The 26,834-nt window shown below is 37.5% G+C and overlaps 1 protein-coding gene across 1 annotated transcript in view; it reads right to left on the bottom strand.

The window, feature by feature from the left end:
* CDK17 (cyclin dependent kinase 17) overlaps positions 1–23,325 on the bottom strand; it is a 105,473-nt gene extending 82,148 nt beyond the window's left edge. Inside the window, exon 1 of the mRNA XM_036251154.1 lies at positions 23,301–23,325. The gene's annotated coding sequence lies outside the window, so the exon portion shown is untranslated. The remainder of the gene's footprint in view (positions 1–23,300) is intronic.
* Positions 23,326–26,834: the final 3,509 nt, after the last annotated feature.

Here is a 26,834-nt window from a genome sequence, read left to right as displayed (position 1 = left end):
AAAATCAAAGCTTACAGCTCCAAGACTATCTACAGCAGAAGATACCGGGAGTAGATTAGAGAAACTGAATTCAGTGAGTTACTATGTTTATGAGAAATAGCCTACAACTATCCAACTGAGGGGAAGTTCACGGACAGGATTAGGGTCCAATTTAATTTTGCTCTAAAGCAGAGGTTCTCTTTGTGTGGTCTGAAGATCTTTATAGGAGGGTCCTGAAGTCAAAACTATTTTTGCTTTTTTCACTTTTCTCTTATGAGTGTTCAGTAGAGTTTTTCAGACACCACATAGAATAGAATATTGCAGTAGATGGAAATGTAAAAGTAGATGTGAGAATTCATATGTCTTCTATTAAGCTAAACATTAAAGAGATTTGCAAATATGTAAACAGTGCTACTCTTCTCACCATATTTCTTTGAAAATACCTCTAGTTATTTTTCGTTTTAAAATGACATTCATTTTAATTTGTAATATTTGTTATTCTTAAGTAAATTAATGTTTAAGAATATAAAGAAGTCCTCTGTCTAGCCCTGGCCGGTTTTGCTCAGTGGTTAGAGCGTCGACCTGCAGTCCAGGAGACCTGGGTTCGGTTCCTGCTAGGGGCACGTACCTCGGTTGCAGTTTGTCCCCGGCCCTGGTTGGTCATGCGGGTGGCAACCACTCGATGTGTTCCTTTCGCATCGATGTTTCTCTCTCTCCCTCCCACTCTACCTGAACAAGAAATGGAAAAATGTCCTCGGGTGAGGATTAAAAAAAAAAAGAAGTCCTCTGTCCAAAAAAGCTGAAAAACTGCTACTCTAAACCATTCTCAACCAATCCTCAAATCGAAAATCTGGTCTTCTTGATTTATTCACCAGGATTAAGTGAGCTATGTAAATGAGAAGTTCCTGAGTTTCACCACATTATAAACGCCTTAAGGCCAGAAACATTTTTTAAAATGTTTGTGTCCCTCCCTAAGCCCATCACATCAATTATATCCAAAATAAATGTGTTATATCAAGCTAAATCATTCTCACTGTAAATTTCTAAATTAACACTATACATTATCCCTAAATTACATACAACATTCTACAATACCACCTCACCTCAAAATAACCTGAACAGGAATGTCAATCTACAAAACTGAAAATATTACAATTCATCACATGGTGATACATAATAACTCCACCAATGTAAAGATATTCTGTGAGGATCAGCTGATTATTCACTCTTACATACCTCTTACGTATAACAATAACAAATTTTTAGAACCTCATTTTAACAGAAAAAGTTAAAGTAAAAACACACATTTAGATATTTAAAAGGTCATTTTTAAAATTTTTAAAAAATGTTTGTATTGATTCTTTAGAGAGAAGAAGTGGGAGAAAGAGAGAGAGAGATAGAAACATTGATGAGAGAAGCATCAACATCAGTTGGCTGCCCCTTGCATGCCCTCTACTGGGGATCGAGCCTGCAACCCAGGCATATACCCTGACTGGAAATCGAACCAGTGACCTCTTGGTGCATAGGTTGATGTTCAATCATTGAGCCATACCAGCCGGGCATACAAAGTCACATTCTTTTTTTTGTTTTGTTTTGGGTTTTTTTAATCCTCACCTGAGGACATTTTTCCATTTTTTTGTTCAGGTAGAATGGGAGGGAGAGAGAGGAACAGAGAGAGAGAGAGAAACATCAATGTGAAAGGAACACATCGAGTGGCTGCCACCTGCACAACCGACCAGGGCCGGGGACAAACTGCAACCAAGGTATGCGCCCTTAGCGGGAACCGAACCCGGGTCTCTCAGGACCGCAGGCCGACGCTCTAACCGCTGAGCCAAACCAGCCAGGGCCAAAGTCACATTCTTATAGTTACTATTAGAAAGAAATTTCGATTCCCTTCAAAAATAATTGAATCCTTTATCACATGACATATTTTTTCAATTACCAACAAATAAAGAATTATGCATTACCTTTCATGTTTTCAAAATACAAATCTCACAATATCTCCTACTTTCTAAATATTCATGCAGGTTTCTTACAGAATGTTCTTAGCATACTTGGCACATGGTAAATATAAATTTGTTTTCAGGTTTAAAGAAAGTGTGCAGGCAATATTCTAGCCTTTCACTCCAACAGACATCTGACTTAGATAACTAAATATGCTATTTTATCATTCTGTAACTTATGACACAATAATAGTTTATCACATTAAAAAACAACAACACTTTATCAAAGGTTTCATAAGACAAATTTTACTGGACAGTGGCCAACTTTCCTTGGCAACAGGGAAAGACTTTGGCAACATGTTAACAATGCCAGCACTCAACAACCTTCTGGTAAAGGTTTTATTTGGGGAAGGGAAGGACTGTTAAAGAAAAAAATTACTCTTGAAAAATGGTGAGTCAGTTTTTAAGATATTTGCAATACCCCCACAAAAAGGGTCTTCTTAGGGCTGAATCATTTACCAGTTGACCTCAAAATCTTAAAACTACCATCACCAGGAGAGTCTTCTTGTGATTTGGGGGGAAATAAAAATTAATCCTCTGCCACAGTATTTGTTAAATGGAAAATTAGAAACTGCTCACATACCAATCTAAGAGGGAAAGGAGCATAACAATGAGCCCATTAACAAGTCTCCTTAATTTACTTCTATAAGACTTATAGTAGAAGCCAGGGTAAGATTTCAATTCAAAGATTAAGAAGAAAATTTGAACCTGACTAAACTCCATAACCACACTTTGTTTTTTTCAAAAATTTTCACTTTCACTTCTTGTATTTTCTATTCAACTAATTTTCCTTATTTAGGAAACCATGGCATATTATAAATAGGAAAATTAAAGCACTAAATTAGATTAACACAAAATTAAGAAAAAAAGAGGGTAAATGTGCATATGCATGACAAATAACAGACTTAAAAAAATGTTCAAAGATCTACTATGAGGATAGAGAAAAATATTTTTAAAGACTAATAAATATCTGAGCCCTGGCCAGTTTAGCTCAACGTTTAGAGCGTCAGCCCATGGATCAGAGTCCCAGGTTCAGTTCCTGCTAAGGGCATGTACCTCGGTTGCAATTTGTCCCCAGCCTGGTTGGGGTCATGTGGGTGGCAACCGGTTTATGTGTCTCTCTCACGTTGATGGTTTTTTCTCTCTCTTATTCCCTCTCTCCCCCCCACTCTATCTGAAGATAAGTGCAAAAATGCCCTCGGGTGAGGATTAAAAAATAAAGAATAATACCTGAGCCCAGTTGGTGTGGCTCAGTGGCTGAGCATCGATCCATGCACCAAGTCACCGGTTTGATTCCAGGTCAGGGAACGTGCCCAGGTTGTGGGCCCAATCCCCAGTGGGAGGCATGCAGGAGGTGGCCAATTGATGTTCTCTTTCATAGATTCATAGATGTTTTTCTCTCTCTCCTTTCCTCTCTCTCTAAAATCAATTTAAAAAAAAAGAGGAATACCTGAATTAACCAGAATTCTGACAAAATACTGTTCTGTGATCTTACTGTCTCCCTTAAGGGGAATTAAATGGATTCTAGTTCATCAAAGATTGAGTATATGGGCCTAGATCCTTTCTTTGCTTCATTATTACTTACTACCTGTTCAGGCTTGATTCTCAAAAGCTGAGAGGTAACATATTCCTATATAGGCATTGGGGAGAGTGAGAAGTATGACACTGAGATCAGCAACCTTTGAAAGAAGGACATAACAATACCTCAAAAGGATGTGAAATCTAGAATGTATTGTGCCTAGGATGCTAGGCACAATACATACAAAGATTACTTCTTCCACTGTACAGTTCCATATTATGAACAGCAAATATATATATATATATATATATATATATATATATAGTATGTAAAATAGCAGGCTACATGCCACTGAATGCCTTTCCTCAACCAGAGTAAAAATGAGAGATTAAATAAATTTTGTGGAGTGATGTGGGAGGAAGTTTGTAAAATTATTTCTAAGAAAATATTCTTAATTTCAAATAACTACCCTGCAAATAGAATTTCCTACTAGGCAATTCTTATGTGAAGAATGTCATGCAGACTGAATAGTTCTATAAATAGCCCATATTTTGTACATGTACAGAAGGAGAACTGTTGAGTGAAAATTTATCATTAAAGCCAATATGTGTTTCTCGACCTAGGCATGTAAGGTCTTGTGTTCTCACCCCACTACTATTTTTCAGCCACATCTCCAGAGATCACACATATTCCTGGTTTTCTTCCAACCTCTCTGGTTACTCCTTTGCTGGTTTATTTACACACACACACACACACACACACACACACACACGAGGAGAGACAGAGAAAGAAGCAAAGAAACACAGATAGAGCGACAGAGACAGTATTATAGCTAAGTACTAGATAGAACTCTTAAGGCTAAAGTATTTTTCTTCTCACTTACTCTATGCTTCCTCCTTAGGCAAACTATCTAGGTACATGGATGATCTAAACAGTAACTCCCAAATTTCTATTTCTGATCCTTTTCTATCTCTTTTTTGAGCTGTAGATTCATATATCCAAACTGCCTATTTGGGTATATCAGATTCCTTAATTGTCAAAGTTAAGCCTTACTCCTCAGGGGGAAAAATTCAATGTGAAACTCCTCACACCAAGAGAATGTACTACCTTTGTAGATGGGCCTAAGAATTATACTTTTTATAAATACATCTTCAAGTTCACTGCAGTACTACTGAATGGGCACTGAGATCAGAAACCATCTGCAACCAGAGTTTACACTACATTAACATCACTATTCAGCTGTCTTCAACAACATGATTTTACTATTCCAGGAAATCCTTGCCCAGGCAGATAAGAATTGAAAATAACTTCATTGTTCATTTCAGGAACTTCCCCAAAACCCCATATAAACCAACATCAGACTATTCAACTTTTCAATAAATAGCAGTAAATGACTGTTCACTTTCCAAGACTGAAAATCTCACCTCAAAACCTTTGCTTTGCTATGTCTATCAATCCTAAACCACAATATTATGATCATTACTAATTCCAATCAAGCTCCTGCATTGAAATACCTACCTTAAACACTCCAAATCCTTAATAAATGTCCCAACTCTCCCTCTCCCCTCTCCCCCTCTCTCTCCACCCAAAAGAGCCTATCAACTCTGTAAAAGTGGTACTCTCCTTTACTATCCTAAGCAATAAACTCATCAGGTTATTTTTGGTGGTATTTTCTAGAAGCATCACATAGTTTCCAAAATGTTTGTCAAAATTCAGTTCAGCATTACCAATTTCATCACAAGTAATGGGAGGAAAATATTAATACCTTTATAAAAGGTTATAAGAAATCTTCACCCTACACTAGGCAGCATCCACAGATACTACTGGATCAAGTTTCTTAATGAGTACTAATATCAGAGGGGCCATTAAACCAGTGAGGAGTTGTAAGGCAGATGGGCAACATATTACAGACAGGTTTACCAATCTAAGCAGGACTCTTACAAGAAACAGGATGGAAGAAAAAATGAATTACTATATGAATAATCCACAACACTAATAATTAGAAGAAAAAAAATGTACCGCTGAATATACTATAAATTAACAATGAAAAAAAACTTTAAGTTTTATTACTGTAAAATTATTTTTAAACCATGATTTGGAATTACGACACAATGAATATGTTTTCCAGAAAGTTGAGACTTCTAGTCCACCAATAAATATGTAAGCATTTATTTTCCTATAAATCATTTAAAGCACCTATAAAGCCACAGACATGCTTACAGGAGAGTAATTGGATAGAAAAGGTTAAGCATTCCAAATGCCTCAATGATTGGGAGGAAGGATTCAAATTTTAAGATCTAAATGTAAAAAAGGAAACCACAAGTACTGGAAGAAAATATGAATGAATTCCTTATAATGGAGTAGTGAAGACTTTTCTAACTATATTTCAAAATCCAAAAACATAGAAGAAAAAATTATAGCACCTTATAAAAACAGAAAAATTTTACATTAAAAAATCCTCAAGATTCTAAATATATATACATCACAAATAAAGGACTAATCTCTCTATAGAGAGAACTAAAAAACCAAGAAGAAAATAACCAACAACCTAACAGAAAAACAAAGAACATGACAGTTCACAGAAGTGGTGGGGGTAGTAAAATGACCATTAAACATATAAAAAGCACTCAATGTCACTCATAATGAGAGAAATACAATAGTCTGAGTTACACCAGTTCTCATCTATCAAAATGGCAAAATTCCAAAAGTCTGACAACACATTCAGCTGATGAGGCTATGGAAAAACAAGCTTCTCATACTTTCAATAGTAGTACACAATGACAATTTGGCCACATCTAACAGAATTACAGAAGCATCTACCCCTTCTGTTTTTTAAATAGTTTAAATTTAAATTTACAGAAAAAAACTGCAGATAGTATACCATATTCCCAGTTCCCACTATTAAGATCTTATATTAGTATGGTGCATTTGTCACAATTAATGAACCCAAACTAAAACATTATAATGAACTAGTGTACATTCTTTAGATTCATTAGTTTCTATCTAATGTCCTTTTTCTGTTCTAGAATCCCATGCAGTATATCGCATTATAGTAAATTCACTGTGTCTTCTTAGGCTGATCTTAGCTTGACAGTTCCTCAGACTTCCCTTATTTTAGATGACCATGACAGTTTTGAGTACTGTTAATGATTTTATAGGATATCCCTCAACTGGGATTTGTCTTTTCTCATGGTTAGACTGGGATTATGGTTTTGTGGGAGGAAGACCATAGAGGTGAAGTGCCATTCTCATCACTTCATACTATCAACTTGATTAATGACTGTTAATATTAACTCTCTTAGACTGTTCAGGCTGCTATAACAAAATATCTTAGGTTGGATGGCTTATAAACAACAGAAATTTATTTCTCACAGTTCGAGAGGCTGGGAAGTCTAAAATCAAGGCCCCTGAAGATTGTGGGGTCTCTTATAAAGAAACTAATACCACTCATGAGGGTACCACCCTCACGACATAAGCACCTCCCAAAGGCCCCACTTCCAAATATCATCAAATGGAAATTAGGTTTCAATATATGAATGGACACAAACATTTGGTCTATACTATTAATATTACACATTTACATTTATAGTATCTATAGTATATGTATAGTATTAAACCCTGGTCACATGGCTGACATAGTATCTGTCAGGTGTTGATTATGTCAAGTTACCCCTTTCCCCATTTTTCTAGTTCTTAAATGGGGAGTTTGCTATACCTCCTTGGTGGTGAGTATCTATATAAATTTGTATCTAATAAATTTGCAATTATTCTGCACAGGAGATTTGTCTATTCTCCCCTATTTCAGTATGGATTCATGGATATTATTTTATATTTGAATCACAATCCAATACTATCTTTTCACTCAAATTATTCTAGTATGAGCCATCGGGAGCTCTTGCAGTTGGCTTCTGTGTCCCTTTTTCAAATGTCATCACAGTTTGAGTACTTCCTTACTTTCCAGCCTTATAAGGTGTTTCAGGTTCACATTGTACATTTATTTCTTGCCCCAGCCTGGAATCAGCCCTGGTTCCTTTATGGGAGAATGGTATTCAAAACCAAGAAACAGGCACTAGGTGTGCTCACTGCTACTTGGGATGTCATTTCTTCTATGCCCTCTCAGATGACAGAGCAAAGGAATACATATGTGCATAGAAGCATTTATCATTTAACTTAAGAGACCCTGTTCTTAGAATCTAATTGCTCTATGCAAGTACAACATGTTATATGTATGTTATTCATTTGACGTTGTAATAGCAAAAGACAGGAAACAACCCAAGTGTCCACTCAGGACTGAATGACTAAACAATCATATACCCATGGAAATACTATTTAGTTATTAAAAATAAAGGGAGATCTTTATCTAGATATAAAAAAATCTCCAAAATAAAATATACATTTGTTTATATTTGCAAAGAGAAACATTGGAAGAATACACATAAGAAACGTTTACCTATAAAAGGTATGGGAGGAAAAAAGAGAAAAGAAGAAACAAAGACTTCTCTGTATTTTTCTCTACATACTTTTGAGTTTTTAAATCATATTACCTATTCAAAAAATTAAGTTTAATTTTTTTTTTTCTTTATTGATTTGAGAGAGAAAGGGAGAGGGAGAGACAGAAACATCGATGAGAGCAAACATCACTGGCTGCCTCCTGCACGCCCCCCACTGGGGATTGGGCCTACAACCTAGGCACGTGCCCTGACCAGGAATCGAACTGGCGCCCTCTTGGTGCACAGGTCAATGCCCAACCACTAAGCCACACCAGCCAGGCTTAAGTTTAATTTTTTTTAATAGAACGTAATTATTTATTTATTTAAAATGTTTTTATTGATTTTTTTAGAGAGAAAGGAGAGAAACATTGATGTGAGAGAGATGCATCAATTGGCTGCCTCCTGCATGCCCCCTACTGAGGATCAAGCCCACAACCCAAGCATGTGCCCTGACCAGGGATCAAACTGGGACCTCTCAGTTAATGGGAGGACTCTCAATCCACTGAGCCACACGGACCAGGAATGAAAAAGAATTTAAAATGCCTACAAAAGTGGAAAGAGTTCAAATTAAGAAAGGAAGTGGAGAGATAATTTCTGAAGAGTAAATACCATGAGACAAGGTAGCTCTAGCTTAAGGGCAGTTATATACCAAAATCCTTTATAACTGACTTTAAAGTACTGAAATACACTAGCTGTTAAAATTAGCCTATTCTCAGAACCTACAATAGCTTAACTGAATTACTATTAAATCAATAGTGTTGTATGGTCACGTGTATTAGCACAGAGGTAAAAAAACTACAAAATCATTTGTAGAGGCACAATTAACAAGTGTATTCTTGATTGGTACACTGACATTCACAGTTAAGTGATCTATTATTTCTATATGCTATAAATTTACTAGTTTTATCTCTTATTTTCCCAACAAAATGGTAAAACCAATTTCTAACATGCAGAAACACTTCATTAGAAGATAAAAATGGCAAAGGGTATGCAAATTAAATATATTTCCAAGTGCTCCTACAAGACAGTACAATAATTTTTATGTCTCTGAGGTGAACCAAGCCAGAAAGAAAAAGACACAAGCAGCTCTTTTTAGTATCCCCAGTGTAGGAAAAGCATTCCTTTGAGGCCACTTCTGAAATATCAACATATCACAAAAAGTTGTCCACTCAACATTCAGAAGTAGCTCATTTGAAGGTGTTCATAAAGCTTTCCCAATGGCTTCATTGTAGAAAAGATGATAGTCTGCCTTAAAAATGTTCAGAAGCTGAGTTCTATAGATGAATAAAATCCAAACTCCTTACTAGTGTATCTTCTTTATTTTAGCTCCTACCATTATCTATAAAAGCAACCTTTATTTCTCTATTCCTACTTCATGAAACTACTTAATAGGATGGTGGAGAACAGAAATTACTATAAAAGAATGTAAAATCTTTTTTTCATACCTCCTTTTTACATACTTTTCTTTGATTGTAGAAAGCGCTTCCCTTCTTCTCTCTTCTCTACTTGTAAAGCTAATTATCTTTGGCATCACCTGTCTCAGAACACTACCTGGCTAATTGTCACTCCTTTATTCTCTTCAGGACAACTATCATGTCTACCCTTGATGACAGAATGCATAAATAAATGAATAAAATCTATCATAAGTTACCTAATTTTTACTGAGATGCTCTTTACATGGTACCACCTGAACAATGAGGAAATGTAAGTCTATCCTATTCCTGATGAAACTCTTATGGATGTGCTGACATATCTAGGGTTGAAGTTTATAGAAAAGAGATCGATTTGGAGAAAAAACAAAACGAAACAAAAAAACAAAGACACCTTTTCTTTTTTTTTCCCTATCATTTATAAAAGAATAAAAATACAGTCCGGCTGCTGTGGCTCAGTGGTTGAGCATCGACCCATGCACCAAGAGGTCACCAGTTCAATTCCTGTTCAGGGCACAAGCCAGGGTTGTTTGTGGGCCAAATCCCCAGTGGGGGGCATGCAGAAGACGGCTGATCGATGTTCTCACTCATCAATGTTTCTCTCCCTCTCCCCCTCTCACTTCCTCTCTCTCTAAAATCAATAAAGGAAAAAAAAGTTTTTAAAGAATAAAAATACATATATAATATCGAAATTATTGGAAGGAAAACAGTAAGTGTCTTGCCATTCCAGATATAAAGATATATTATAAAGCAGTGATAAGTAAAACAAGCTAGAGCTAATATAAGAGTAGATGAATCAGCGCAACAAATTATCTCAGATTAAAAACAAAACACAAAAAAACTTATAGCAATTTGATATTAAAAAAAAAATCACAAAGTAATAAAAAAAGAAGCTGTCGAGACTCACAGAATGATAGCCTCCTCCTCAGCAATCTGAGGGAAAGGTAGAGAGAGGAAAATTTTGACAAGCCAACATCCCAGCAATCAAAGAAATTCAAATACAACCAATGACATCTTTCTACAAATAATCAAAAGCAAGTATCTTAAATATTAGTGTCACTATAAATAGATGTGGCACATTACTAGTGGCACTGGTACAACAGGCATTTCCAGAAAAGGTACACAGACTTTGATTTGGGAATTCCATTTCTGTGTGTCTATATACCATAAGGAAATGTAAAATGGGGGATAGGAAGATGGTGTGTCGTATGCTAGAGTTTGTCCCAGCACAATTTAAAATCGTGAAAAGTGAAAATAATTCAATAATTATCAAACAGTATAAAATGGTTAAACTTCTTTGGATGGATTGAAGTACCTACTGAAAATGATAACCTTAAGAATTATTTGGTATCATAAAAATAAAAACTTGTAATATTATAAAAAAGATTTTTTGCTCTTAAACTCTTTTTCTATATTAGCATTTATGGTGCTGTAGTTTTTTTTCTATGACTGCCCTTCCCACTATATTGTGAATTTCCCAAGGTTAGAGAACCTGTTTTGTCAATTTATTTATCAATGCTTATTTAGCACATTGTTTTTGTGGAGGGCATTTTTTTGGTATATAGTAATTCTTAAAAATGAAAATATGACCACATGTTTTCCCCTTCAAGATCTGTTCAAACCTTTCATGACTTGACCTTCAGCTTTATTAGTCAAATACCTAGAAAAATATATCTAATATACTAAATCAAAAAGAAGATTTAAAAACTTAAATAATGCTATAACTATTGAAGAAACCATTAATTGGTAGTCAAATTATCTCCCCACAAAGTAAATGACAGGGTCAGATGATTCCACTAATAAGTTCCATTAAACTCTCAAAGACCAAGAATTTCAATTCCAATTTCTTTCAGAGAACAGGAAAAGGAACATTGCTCAATTAATTTTACTAGGTTAGCATAACCTTTGATTATCAAAATCATATGAGAGTATAAGAAAATTATAGGATAATCCCATCCATGAACTTGGATATAAAAACCCTAAACAAAATATAAGCAAATTGAAAACAACAATATAAAAAATAATATGAAAGAAAGAAAACTCATTGTTTGCAGAATTTAGTTTTAGCATTTTCTTCAAAAGCTCTCACATTTTATTAAATTATATTCTTAGAGATTTGCTATTTTTTTAATGTATAAAAAAGATCTTAAAAATATTAAACTCCACATATGAAAAAAAAAACGGAGTAATGGAAGATGATAACTAACTATTGCTAAGAAATTTAGATTATGGTCTTTTTCTATATTATTATATATTCTTATATCTTAAAAATAATTTTCAAAAACATAATTGAGACCATGCAGTAGAAAACAGTGACACTGGTAAGAAACTGTTAAAGTAACTAAACCAGAAAGCCATTAGACTCAAGTTATTCTAATGCCTTGGTAACCTACATAAGAAAACCGAAGCCTAAGTCTGTGCACTTGAATCTGAAAAAAATGAAGTGAACAACAACCAATCAGGCCTTGGCTGGGTGGCTCAGTTGGTTGGAGTGTTCTACCATGCACCAAAGGGTTGCAGGTTCGATTCCTAGTAAGGGCATATTACTCAGGTTTTGTGTTTGATACCTGGTCAGGGTGCCTAAGGGAGACTAAAATCAATTTTTTTTAAAAAAAAAAGTATCCTCAGGCGAGGATTAAAAAAAAAGAGAGAGAGAATAACCAATCACAAAGAGCCAGCTAGGCTTTCTCAAAAAAGGCAACTGCTTAAGATATAACCAATTAAATAATTTCCTTGCTTTGCTTCCATATCTTCTATATAAAAACCTTCTCCCATCTATTGATACACTACTCCTAACACCCTTGGCTTGGGGCTTCCCAATTCTACTTTTACACATAAACCTTAAAAAAACCCACAAAACATAATAAAATTAGAAAACTCAAAGTAGAAAAGGAGAAAAAATAATAAGAAAATAAAAAGGAGAGAAAATAATAAAATAATAAGATGGAATGATGGAAAGTTCTAATCAATTTGCTTTACTTTAAATTTATATGTGACTGGTTCTTCCCCTTCACACTGCTAACCCCTGAAAGTGTTTCACTCATGAATTGCCTGGAACATTTAAAGAACCCAAACTCACAGATTCCAATACAGTTGTACTGGAACAGTGCTTAAGATTTTACACACACATACACACAGACACCCTTAGATATATATTTTTTTAATCAACAAGAGAGTTTCTTTTTTTTTTTTTATCCTCACCCGAGGACATTTTTCCATTTTTTGTTCAAATAGAGTGGGAGGGAGAGAAAAACATCGATGTGAAAGGGATACATCGAGTGGCTGCCACCTGCACGACCCAACCAGGGCCGGGGACAAACTGCAACCACAGTACATGCCCTTAGCGGGAACCAAACCCGGGTCTCTCAGGACCACAGGTCCGCGCTCTAACCACTGAGCCAAACCGGCCAGGGCAACAAGAGTGTTTCTGAAGTTCAAGTTAAGGCCACTGATCTTGAAAAACATAAAATAAACAAAATTTAAGATAAATAGTAAGTATCCAAGCAGATTTTGTGACAAAAGGATAAAATGCAAAACCAGTTTCTCCTTTTGATGGATAAGATTTATGACCTGTTATTCTACTTTGACTTCGGAAAACCCAAATAACAAACAAAAGTCATTAAGCAAGGAAAGCAAATACTATCTAGACTGTTAAGATGTTAAACAAGTGGTACCTGCAGGCCTGAAGAAGGGGAACACAAGGGCACAGTTACAAGAAAAATCTGGTTGGCCCTAAGGAAAAGCTATCAATGTGCTCAGCAGGACGATTATGATAGCTTTATTTCTAATTGGTCATTAGATAAGAAACAATGAATATCTCACATTATTTAGTCCACTAGTCTATACTATCCCTGCCTCCCCCCAATACATCTGAAGGATGCAACATGTACCTATTAGTAACACTAAGTCACTAATACATTGATTCTTAAATTCGGTGAGAATAGGAAGGCACATTAGAAAATCTAGGAAGTATGTACAGTTTTAAAAGCCAGATAAATTATTTTGATATTTTGATTCAACTGTCTTTGTAAGTCACTTATTTGGACATTCATCAACCTGAAGGAATGGATCAGGCACACATTCTAGTGCCATTACTAACAGTTCTTCCAATTATGTTGAAGAGTAATAAAAATAATTGCTGTGAGTGCTTACTAGGTGCTTTACACACTATCATTTCAGTTCGTTTCCAATCTTATGAAGTAGGTTCTGGCATTTCCCAATTTCATAGAAGAAACTGACCATTAAGAGTTTAAGTAACTAGCTCAAGTTCACATGGTTATCGCTTATGACTGAAGTAGCCTTTATAGAAAAAAATAAAGAAAACATATAACCAATTCTAAACTTTATACAGTAAAGAATGAAAGTTGCTGTTTTCAAAAAAAATTATATTTAAAATAAAAAGTGCTATCAACCATTTTATAGCTTTTTGGAAAGAAAAGGAATCAGAGGAAAACAGAAATGTAAATGATATGAATATCTGGAGAAAGTGGAGGGGCAAAAATCCATGCTCACAAACTTATAAACAAAAATCACTGCAAAATACAATGCTGACTCCACTGTTTTGGAAGTGATAAAATGTAGGTAAATAAATCATGATCTTGAAAATGCATCTGATATAAAACAATTTAAGACCATTTCATAAGTTGAGGAATATAAGAAAGCATCAGATCTCACATATTACAAAAATTAACTTTTAAATGTCATATCTCAAATGTTATCAAGCCATACTATCTGATTTCTAAATCTAGTCTATAAGAACCAACTATAACAGAGGTATGATTTAAAACTTAATTACAAACCTCAATAAAACAGCTTTAATTTAAAAAGTAGACCAGTTTTTATTTAATTAATCCCAATGAAAACTAAGCTCCCAGTTAACTAAACTGTCAGGGTAACAGGAAAATATTAAATGCACTGCTCGATCTGTTTGAGTGCAAGTCTGTACTTTACTTCAGCAAATGCATTTAAGTTTGGTACTATACCGCAAAACAGCTAGATTTCATTAAGAATGAAATTTTGTCAGTTAAACCAAATTTTACTCTTGATTACTGACCAATGTTTTTAGACCTTTGGAAATAGGTATTTTATTTACATAATTTGTAATTTTATATTTCCTATTTGTCAAAAGATAATGTTAGTACAGTTCATGTGTAATTAAAAAGACCCAATAATGTCAAGTTATCGACCCTCTAAATTGATCTACAACCTGCTTCCAGATTACGCTCACACAAATAGCATCTACAAGTAGCGCCAATACTCAAAAACTTTTGATGGCTTTTTATTTACTACTGTATTAAAATTAATTCTTGGCTCTTTCTAGGCCATGATTAATCTGACCCTAATTTCTAAGTCAATGTTGTTTCTCCTAATTTTATCAATTTATTCATGCAATTAATAATTTGGGGGATATAATGAAACTTAAAAAGCATGGTCCCCATGAAGCACAAAGCCAGTCAAGACGTGAGAGATTTTTAATTAATTACAGTACAATGTGTTAAGTACAAGAGTAGACATAAATGCTATAGCAGAATCACCATAACTCTGCCAGAATGGATCAAGAAGACTTCAGAGGAAGTGACATTTATTCTTAAAAATGAGGGTTTCTCTCCAAGTGTCACAGCACTATAATATCAACACGTATCCTAAGACTGACCATAGTGCTAGTACAGAGTACGCAGGGCACTTCAGATACACAGGATGGATGGATGGATGGATGGATGGATGCAGGGATGGATATCCGGGAGAGAAAAAAGGAGGATAGAGGGATAAAAAGACACACACAAATGTAAATATACAGAAAGACTGAATAATTTTTTTGCCTAAAATGAGGCAAAATTGGAAGTAGTAACTCAGGTGAAGCATTCCAAAACCCAGACATATGAAAATGACAATAGAAAAAGATAAATCTAAAAGATATCTAGGAAATAAAATTAACAGGATTTGGTGTGAATGGATTGACTAGGGGGAGGGGAATATTGTAGAAAAACATAACCTGCAAATGGTTAGACTGATGGTGGTGCATTCACTATGATTAGGAATGGAGGTAGGGGATAATAAAAGTTCAGCTTAGGTAAGAGAGAACAAAAAAGAAATATCTGGGAACTATAGTTAGAAAGGAACTCAGAAAAAGAGGTCTGGATTAGAAATAAAGATGTGGAGATCATTGGCATATAGGTGATAAAAACAAAGTACTTGGATGAGACTGTTCAAGGAAAATGTAAAACATAAGAGCTGGGCCAAGCACTGAACATTCCAGACAACCAATACTGCTGTTACTTTACATTATAATACTGCCACATTTAATTATATTTTTATAAAGTTTACAATGACTAAACACAATGCTGCAGACACAAGAAATGCTTTAAAAGTACTTACTGATTACACTCCAGAATTAATTGGAAAATCAAATTTATTAAGTAAAATAAAGCCACAAAGGATCACGTCTTAACAATAACTCAGCAAAACATGCTCAAGACTCTAAAGTCTGCTAAAGGAATCAAAATTTACTTCAAAAATCAATGAAAATATCTCTCCCCACCAGAAATAGCAGTACAGAACAGTTAAAATATTAAAATGTGGAATTATGTTACCCTTTTAAAAAGTCTACCTTTAAAATAATACTTAAAAATTTGGAGTGTTGAGTCCCAATGTTGTTACTGGGTAATTTTTCACAAATATTATCTATTTTTACCAAACTTTGTATTATTTGACATTAACACATACTAATAACAACTATTAACTACCAATTGTAAGAATAGCAGTATTACATATAACATCTGAGAAGAACAATTAGTAACTAACCTAGAATATAGTAAAAGATAAATTACTCTTGAGTCTTTTTCCCTTCTTTACAAAGTCATACAGAATTTAGAGTATTCTTGTATTTACATTAATAAGTAAATAAATGGAAATAAGAATATGCTATTAAATAAGAATAAACAGAAATAAGAATATGCTATTTGGCTCAGCGGGAGAGCATCGCCTGCAGACCAATGACTCGCGGGTTTGATCCTGCCAAGGGCATGTACACCTGCAGTGCCTGGTCGGGGTCATGCGGGAGGCAACCAGTTGATGAGTCCCTCTCACGTCGAAGTTTCTCGCTCTCTCTCGTTTTTTCTCTCTTTCTCTCCCTCCCACTCTATCTGAAGATAAACAGAATAATATCCTTAGGTGAGGATTAAAAAAAAAAAGCTGACAAATACTTTTAATTAACTTTTATGACAACAAAAAAGAAAGCAAATCTTTCACTGTTTTTCACTTTACTGAACTACTGTCAGGTCAAGTCAATAAAATTTCCTGTTTTTTAAATTTGAACAAGAAATAAGATATATATATAAAATACTAATTTTTATATCATAAGGGTTGGTTTTCAATATAAGAAGTTATGCCCAAAGATGTACAATCTGGTCTGACAGTTGATATATAACTATATATCAACAAAACACATCAAAGTTTACACTTTATTTAATTAAAATTCATAAGCAATACCAAAACCAACAGGCAATTATATGTGCATAGATATAAACATGAAATTTATCTACTTTAAGGCAAATTTTCACCCAACACTGACGTAACCTACACAGCATGCATCTGGGCTATATTCCTTTTTATGGAATATGCTCAAATAATGTAAACATGTAAGTAAAAATAAAGATACTTGTATCAAAAGGCCAGGTGTAATTTTTATTTTGCTTTTCTGCACCCATATCCATTTTATGCCCATAGAACTCTAATAGATAAACCCACGATAGAAAATAAATCTACAGCCCTGGCCGACTTGGCTCAGTGGTTAGAGCGTTGGCCTGCGGTCCAGAGAGATCCGGGTTCAGTTCCTGCTAAGGGCACGTACCTCAGTTGCAGTATGACCCCGGTCGTGCGGGTGGCGACCACTCGATGTGTCCCTTTCACGTCGATGTTTCTCTCTCTCTCTTCCTCTCTCTCCCTCCCACTCTATCTGAACAAAAAATAAAAAATGTCCTTGAGTAAGGATTAAAAAAAAAGAAAGAAAGAAAATAAATCTACAGCCTTGGCCAGTCTGGCTCAGTGGTTAGAGTGTCCGCCCGTTGCAGGTTCAATTCCGGTCAAGGGTGTGTATCTCCGTTGGTCGGGGTCGTGTGGAGGTAACCAGTCGATGTGTATCTCTCATATCAATGTTTCTCTCTTTCTCTCTCTACCCCCCTCCCTCCCACTCTATCTGAAGAGAAGTAGAAAAATATACTTGGGTAAGGATTAAAATAAATAAATAAATAAATCTACAAATTCTTTAAATATCTTTTTAGCACCCTGAGTTTAATTCATTTTGACGTATGTCTTCCCTTATACATTTTGGATAATTCTATTTTTTAATGAAGCAAAACTCATTCAATGGAACTTAAATCTAATTCTGATGAACATTTAAATATACCCCTTTTTAGATCTCTCTACAGCACTCAACACTGACTTTTTAACAATTACATCACCATGAAGGCAGTGTAACGTGGTTTGAAAAACTAAACAGAAATCTTCACTCTGGAGACAATTATTTAACCTAAGGCCTCTGTTTCCTCATTTGAAAAACAGTCACCATCAATGGAGAATGAAGGCTCCAAAGCACAGCTTTAAGATAATGTATTCTGTTTCTTACTAACAAATTAAAGTATTTGGCAATAAAAAAAAGAACAAAAAAAATGGACACAATACCTATAGGATGTGCTTAATGTGTAGATTTAACAAAGTAACACATGGCATAGTACCTAGCAAAAGGTATTAAACAAGGTTATTTCTTTCACATAACTTATATCAAAACATATTTTTAAAAGGAGACCTTGGAGAGCAAGATCATTTTCACTCATCCCAATATGCCATGGATCTGTAAACCACCTCAGTATCATACATTACTGCAGAACATATTATTTATGGTGGCACCCCACCTATTAGATTTACAGGTAGATGTCTATTGATTTTCCAAGTTGGCCAACAGAGAAAAAATAGGCTAGGAAAGGTAAGCTACACTCAGATACATTCATTACATTTTGCTGGCCCTTGGCAATTCCTCTTTCCAGGTCAATATTTTGCAGATATTAAAGCAATTACAACTAAAAAGCATGGGAGCAAAATAATAACAAAGAATCCACTCATGGTCTGGCCGGTTTGGCTCAGCAGTTAGAGCGTCGGCCCGCAGACTGGAGAGTCCCGGTTCGGTTCCTGCTAAGGGCATGTACCTCAGTTGCAGTTTGTCCTTGGCTCCGGTTGGGGTTGTGTGGGTGGCAACCACTTGATGTGTCTCTCTCACATCGATGTTTCTCTCTCTCTTCCTCTCTCTATCTGAAGATAAATGCAAAAATGTCCTTGGGTGAGGATTAAAAAAAAAAAGAATTCAATCATGACAGTTAGAAGTCTTGGCTTAATATTATAAACATCTCATAGATTTTTTTTTAAGCCACTCTAATATGTTCTCTTTCCACCAGTTCAAAGAAATTAACGACATTATAGGTTAAATGTCAATAAGCTATATCAGGCTTTCCACTGTAGGCAGTTTTTTACTTCACAAATACCATACACAAAGCTCATTTTCAAATACCATAAACCTATTTTTTATCTTCATTTAAAATGCAAAATTTCATTATCAGTTTATAAAATGCACTTTTTGCCATATAAAATAACTCTTTCCCATGTAAAAATTTAAGCAAAAATTACACATTCAAAATTCAAGAAACATAAAATTATTATTTCTTTGCATGTATGAAAGGAGGCAACTTTTATTTACTTTTTAACATTTTACTTTTTTTTAAGATTTTATTTTTATTTATTTATTTTATCCTCACCTGAGGACACTTTTGCATTTATCTTCAGACAGAGCAGGAGGGAGAGAGAGAGGAAGTTTCTAGAGAAACATCGATGTGAGAGAGACACATTGAGTGGTGGTCGCTACTCACAGGACCCGAGGTACGTGTCCTTAGCAGGAACCAAACCAGGGACTCTCCGGTCGGTGGGCCAAAGCTCTCTAATCGCTGAGCAAAACCAGCCAGGGCTAATTTTTTTTTCTTTATTAATTTCAGAGAGGAAGGGAGAGGGAGAGAGAGAAACATCGATGAGAGAGAACATCGACTGGCCGCCTCCTACATGCCCTTCACTGGGGATTGGGCCCATAACCTGGGCATGTGCCCTGACCAGGAATTGAACCAGTGACCTCTTGGTGCATGGGTGGATGCTCAACCACTGAGCCAGACTGGCCAGGAGAAAGAAGGCAATTTTTAAAAGATAAAATACTCTAAAGAAGTATAAGCTGGATTTAGCATGCCTTTTTTTGCTTAACAATACAACAATGAATTCATTAAGTCATTATCCACTGTGGAAGTATAAAAGCTATATAAAAGAATGACATGATGCTGTAATTTTTGTAAAGACCAGAGAACAGTAATAATGATTCAAAATGTAGTGCCTAGCCCTGGCCGGTTTGGCTCAGCGGTTAAAGGGTCGACCTGCGGTCCTGAGAGACCCGGGTTCAGTTCCCACTAAGGGCGCGTACCTCAGTTGCAGTTTGTCCCTGGCTCTGGTCAGTCGTGCGGGTAGCAGCCACTCGATGTGCTCCTTTCACATCGATGTTTCTCTCTCTCTCTCTCTCTTCCTCTCTCTCCCTCCCACTCTACCTGAACAAAAAATGGAAAAATGTCCTCAGGTGAGGATAAAAAAAAAAAAACCAAAATGTAGTGCCTATACATATTCAGGACTGTTATACAATAACAAAGAAAATGCCAGGGCAAAAATTTTGTGTTCACATTTTTTTCTTTTTTAAACTATTAAGAGATACTATCACCTTCACTACTGAATATCTACCTCGGTTGCCATTATAGCTTCCATTGTTCAAGATAAAATATTTGCAGTTTTTTATTTATTTCACCAGTAAAAAAAATGAGGTAAATACTGCTGAAAATTAAGAAAAAAGCAAAAGCCTCAAGAGAATAAAGTATTTTATATACCATCTCTTTCCACTATTAATTGTAGGAATGAATTAATATCTGAAACTAAAAATATCAACAAATATATACATTAAAATCTGCTTAGTCAACACAGCTATTTTGCTACAGACAAAATAAAATGTAACTTCTTTATTTTTTATAAAACCAATGACTTATTAGAATAAGATTAATGATGTACAAAGCTACCATATGTTGAATCAAGTCTTCCAATTTGCCTACAGTGTTTCAAATACCTAATTCTAAAAGTTACTTTTTGGGCCTGAATCCAAGGATGAGAATAAATTATACATATTATAGAAGCTTCTTTTAATAATAAGCAGATTGAGATATTAGCAAGACTTTAATTCCTCAAGTTTTTTTCTGATTGTAAAAGTAATGTGAAAATCTGAAAAATACAGGAAATGTATTTTTTTATCTACCCATAAATCTTTCACTTCTTGGTAGATTGCCTTCGAGTGAGAATTAAACTTCTATTATCTAATCAGACAGTAATAAATATGCAGGAAAAAGTCAATGTATTCTCAATAAATAAATGTTACATAAAAAACATCAATTGTTAATATATAAACTGCTCATTTCAAAGATATCCAAAATATGTTAAGTGAAGGTAATTGGGAGGGGTTGGGGGCAGGGAGTCCCACAATTCAAACTGAAATCCTTTCACGATTTTTATACTGTCAACATTTTAATGGTAGCAAGCAACAATATATGACTGTTCTTACACAACATCAACAGTAATGCCCTACATCAAACAGGCTTTACTTTTCTTTCTTTTTTTCTTTATCCTCACCCCAGGACATTTTTTGGTTCAGATAGGGGGGGGAGGGGGAGGGGGAGAGGGAGACGGAGAGGGAGGGAGGGAGGGAGAGAGAGAGAGAAACATCGATGTGAAAGGGACACATCAAGTGGCTGCCTCCTGCAGGACCCAACCAGGGCCTGGGACAAACTGCAACCGCAGTACATGCACTTAGCGGGAACCAAACCCGGGTCTCTCTGGACCGCAGCCCGATGCTCTAACGGCTGTGCCAATCTGGCCAGGGCTTATTTTATTTTCATTCATATTTTAATGTGTTTTGATTTTTGCTATAAAAAAATCAATAATACATTATATTTACACAGTAATTTTAAAACAGACTCAGCCATTTTCTTTGAAGCCCAGCATTTAAATTGTTAAGTGTTTCTGGTCTATGAGACAATTTACCAGATAAAAGAATAGCACTTTTTATATTCCAATATTCTCTTATAACATAAAAATAAGAATATTCCTTAAATATAACCACAGTGGTTTCATTTGTTCCAACTGTTGTTTATGAAACGTCAGAATTACAGATATCAGAATTACAAAGACTAAAATATCTTCATTAACAAACAACACCCCAATATTTAATAAGCCAACTACTTAGTCTCATAAAGGTTCAAAACCAATGGTATTACGACTAGATAAATTTTTTTCCCTTAAAATTTGGCTGAACCTTATTTCTAGCTTCAAGGGAGGATTTCCTCTACCAAAGGCATGAAAGGTCTAAAGATTGCATTCATTTTCTTCTGCCCAACGGTTAACAAAGTAAGTCTAACATACAGAAATTCAGATTTGTTACTCTGACCTTACACAAGCACCTCTTAAAAGAAATCCTTCAAGCAAGAATCAGCAAAGTTTGAGGGAAGAATTTGTCTGTCTCTAAGGCAAGCACTGCCTGATACGTGACAGGTCTGGCTGCTAGAAACACACTTTGCTGACCCTAGAAACAGCCAAAACTCCACACAAAATTGGCCACTTTTGTTGCTAGAAAATTAATTTGCTATCTGAAGAGGTGCTAAGCCGACGCTCTGGTGGACATGTTACTGTAAAAGACGTGAACCACAGATTTCAGCTAAATGCTTTTGCCATTTTTGCTGAAGAAAAGCTAATTGTGAATGGCCATGTGACATTTTAAGATCCCAGAAAGGAAAGGGTGGGAGGAAGAGAGAAGAGTTCAAGGCAGTTCAGGGTCATAACAAGCTCAGGCATCCTGTCATTAGCAAACGTTCCTCAAGCTGAAGGCAAAACACCGCTTACCCGAGAAGGAGTGGGTGAAAAGTAGGGGGGGCAGAAGGGGAAAACCACAGGAGAGTCAATGTGGCAGCGAGGGGGTGACGGGAGGGGGGCAATCTGGAGCTATCCAGCTGAGTTGGGGAGCGAAAGCATCAGGCGCAAACACGCCGAGAAAAGCGACTGCGATGGAGACAATACTTGGCAGCCCCCCATTTCCCTCTTCTCGTCGGATCCTTGGGTTTCCCACATTCCTCCCACCTCTGCTCTTGACCAACACTCAGGGGTGTGACTCGCCAGCGGGAGGCCGCCCGGATCTTTGTTCGGGCCCACGCCCCACGCCCCACGGCAGGGCTGCTCCTCCCCCTCTTCCCCCGCGCTCCCCACCCGCGCGCACACCCTCGGCGTCTCCAAGGAGCTGGGAACACCGCGGCCGCCGCCTCCTCGCCCACCTCCCGCGGGCCTGCGTGCCTTCCTGTCCCCCAGAGCTGCGCCGCCCGCGCCCGCAATCCACCCCCGCCCAGGGGACCTTTGTGTCTCGGGGGACTCTCAACCGCTTCCCTCCTCGGCTCGCGGGGAGCCCGGCCTCCCCCGGAGACCGAAGCGGCAGCGCGCACCGGAGGCGGCGGCTGGAGGCGCCTCCCGCGAAGGAGCCCGACGGACACCCCTCCCCCGGAAATGCCTCGACGACCCCAGGGCCTCGCTGGACCCCACCGGCGACAGGCACCCGCGAGCCCCTGCGCCGCGCCTCCCTCTCGCAACTTCCCGGCCCGCCCTGAGCCCCCGCGCCCCGCCAGCCGCCCGCCCCGGCCCCCAGCACCCTCCCGCCCCTCCGCCCGGGGTCGGCGGGGGAGCAGGGAAAGCCCCGCGCCGCCGGCCGCCGCCAACTCACCAGCAAGTGCGGGGGCCGCGTCCCGCGGCGAGGCCAGGCGCCGAGGGAAAGCGGCTCCGCCGACGCCCGCGGCGACCGGATGCAGGTCCGGGTCCCAGCAGCTGGCAGAGCGAGGCGCCTCCGAGGCGCAGGCCTCCCCCGCCGCCGCCGCCTTCCGACTCTCGCCGAGGAGTCCGGAGCCTCGGGAGGGGCCGCGCGGGTCCCTCACGCGTTGCCAAGTCCCCGGGTCAACATGGCTCCCGGGCCGCCGAGCCGCGCGGGCGGCCCACTAATCCCCTCGGAGGAGCCGGGGCGCGAGCGAGGCGGCCTGGGAGGCGCCGACGCCGGCTGAGGGGGCCCGGCCGAACGCTGGCTCCTTCTTCTCCGGGGCCCGACGGGGAGGAGCGGAGGAGACCGCGGGCGGCCGCTTTCGCTCGCTGCGTGTGCGTCGCTTTCTCGCTCGGCGGCTGCGGATTGACGCCTTCGCCTGTGTCCCGGAGCAGAGCGAGCGAGGGAGAGAGAGAGGAAAAAAAGACTTTTATTGAAACGCTCCAACCAGCGGCGGCGGAGGAAAGCGACCTGCCGCCTGAGCTCTCCCCACCCCCGCCTGAGCCGCTCGCTGGGGGCAGCGCGACCCCTGCCGGCGGCGGCGGCGGGAGGCGGGGCTGGCGGGCCGGGGGCGGGGCCTGGCGGGCAGGGCGGGGTATCCCCGGGAAACCCCCGCACCGGAGGGGCCTCGGTCTCCACGCTCTGTCTTCTGGAGTGGCCCGCGCCGGGTCGGAAGGTGAGAAGACCCCACACGGCTGAGAAGCTTAGGCAGTGTCTGTCTACAGCTACTGGGACGACGTTATCTGAATACTTCGGCCCCTTCATCTTCCTCCCACCCCCGACAAAACAAAAACTCGCTTAAATTATCCCAGTAATCATGTAATTACGACACCCCTGCCACCCTTCTTAACTGTTTTTCTAGAGAGTTGATGTCAGAGGACCCACACGTGAGTATGTTGACTGTTGCAACTTTTCTCCTTTACGTGTGGGTACCACGCAGGACTGCATGCAGCAGTCGTTTCCGCATGCACCATTTAGTGAACTTAAAATTTCTTTCTATTCTGTTCTGGGCGATGTACTAGGGCCTCGAAGGACTGAAAGTCTAGCAGGGGTGAAAGATAGTCAGTAAACAATTATAATTGAAATCTGAGCTTTACGAGAAGGGAAATGCAAGGTGCTGTGAGAACAGAGAGGAACTGCTGCTGCGGTTGGTTAGGTTTTGTTTTCCTGAAGGGGGCTGCGGAGATGTTGGCTCGATTTCTGTAAATGTTTTTCCTTTCTTCTTTTCCAGAGGCTAAAAGCTAGTTCAGAAATGAACAGCAGAATGAAAGTGAAGGCAAACTGAAGTAATACTGACCCACTTCGTTCCACTAATAAGGATAAAAACATATGTAAAAACAAACAAACGCCTAGAGGGAGGTAATGAGAAGACTGATAAAAAGAGAATGGGGACCGGATGTAGACATCCTATACAAGAAAAAAAAAAAAAATTCAACCACATACCAGGAAATAGACTTAATACATTTTTAGTGCAATTTCAAATCACATTATGTTTTAAAAACCAGACAATTACCTTCTTGGATTCCTAGATGAGTCCTTTCCCCCTAAAAATAATGCCTGCTGACTTTTTTCTCCCATTTGTTGGGCAAAGTTAAATGTATCTACTGCACTATCCAACAATTCTGCATTTTTCAATCATATTTCTTCCATGTCTCTAAAATTACCAAGATCCATAAATTAACAACATTTATGCTTTATGCATATTTAACACTTGCATATCATACAAGAATGCAAATGTAACATAAGCTTTCCTTTAGAACAAGTGTGCTTTTTTATTTAAAAAAAGAACTGTTAATTATGCTTTTTAGATTTGTCTAAGTCAAAGAACTTTATAATATAGCAAGAAAAAGTATCCTTTTCAGAAGTCTTTTAAAATTAGAGAGCTGGAAAAATTGATCTTTGTATAAGGACTACTTGTATGACAAATATTTTTTATGCACTTTCCTTATTTAATAAATAATTGTATGCCTTTTTTTATCCCTTAGTAAATATTAAAAATCAAAATAAAAATGAGGCTACAAATTGGCATCCTGAGTTTCCCATCAGTAATTCCTCACACATACCATTGGATTGGAATTACTCCTTTAGAAGTCAAGATTGTTCTAATTGCCTCATCTAAAGCTGCTAAAGAGCACTATTTCCTCTTGCTATATCTTTATTACTATAATAAAGATTTCATAATTAGAAATGAGATAATTACATTATTGATCTATTCTTTCTATCAAAAAATATTTACTGACTGCACTTGATGTGCCAAGCATTGTTCTAGGCACTGTAGATATAGAAGTGTAAAAGACAGATAAGGGCACTGTTTTCTAGTGATAGAAACAGGCAATAAACATGCAAACCACTTAGGGAATTAATAAGATAACTTAAAATCACGAGAAATACAATGAAGAAAATGGAACAACCATGAAAAAGAAATGAGAAAGGAGAAACAGGTATTTTAGGTGGTAAGGTCAGATAAACTCTGATGATCAGCAGAGTCTAGAAGCCATGGGTTCTTCTTTGTATCATTCAGTACATTATTTGATCAAGAAAAGGTCGCATGAAAACTAAATGTGGTATATACATACAATGGAATATTATTTCACCACAAGAAAGAAGAAAGCGGTGCAGCAACATGGATGAACCTTGAGGACATTATGGTAAGTGAAACAAGCCAATCACAGAAGGACAAATACTGCATGATTCCACTTATGAAGTATGCCCAAATAGTCAAAGTCAGAAGTAGAAGGGTGATTATCAGGGGCTGTAGGGTAGGAGAAATGAGGAGTTGCTGTTTGACAGGTATAAGGTTTCAATTATGCAAGATGAGTAGTTCTAGAGATCTGTTACACAATAGTGTGCTTATAGTTAACAGTACTGTGCTGTGCACTTGAAAATTTTGGTAAGAGGGTAGATCTCATGTTATCACTAATAAAAAAGTAAAAGCCACAATCAAAATAGTGGGTGAATGCATTTATTTAGTTACTTTTTTGAATTGATTTTAAATGTGTACATCATGTTTTTGGCGTGTTAGTTGGCCTCTTTCCTAAATTGTAATATAGACTTTTTTAACCTTGTAAAATAAAGTTAAATTATAAAATTACTTACAGCATTTCCCAAACTGTGCTTAATAGATATTCCCTAGCAGTTTGTAGGGAGGAGGGGTTGAGAAAGAATTCCAAGATCAAATCCACATGGGAAATGCCCCATACTTTATCTTCCTTTTGAAAATTCGCAATGCATATGTATATATTAACAGCTAAGAAGTTCTGAGATTAAACTTTTTTCATGGTATAAAAATATTTTTGTAAGAATATAATATAAAAAATGTTTATAAATATATATTTTTTTCCAGTTAAATCAGTGTATCCCAAAATGTTTTCACCATAGAATAGCTTTACCACAGGACATATATGAAAATATTGAGGGGAAACCTTTGCTGATGAGCACAGTTAGGAA

Source organism: Molossus molossus, unplaced genomic scaffold, assembly GCF_014108415.1.
Source record: "Molossus molossus isolate mMolMol1 unplaced genomic scaffold, mMolMol1.p scaffold_m16_p_10, whole genome shotgun sequence".
Taxonomy (NCBI): Eukaryota; Metazoa; Chordata; class Mammalia; order Chiroptera; family Molossidae; genus Molossus; species Molossus molossus.
The sequence above is the reverse complement of the archived record's forward strand: the minus strand, read 5'-3'. Positions and strand labels throughout refer to the sequence as shown.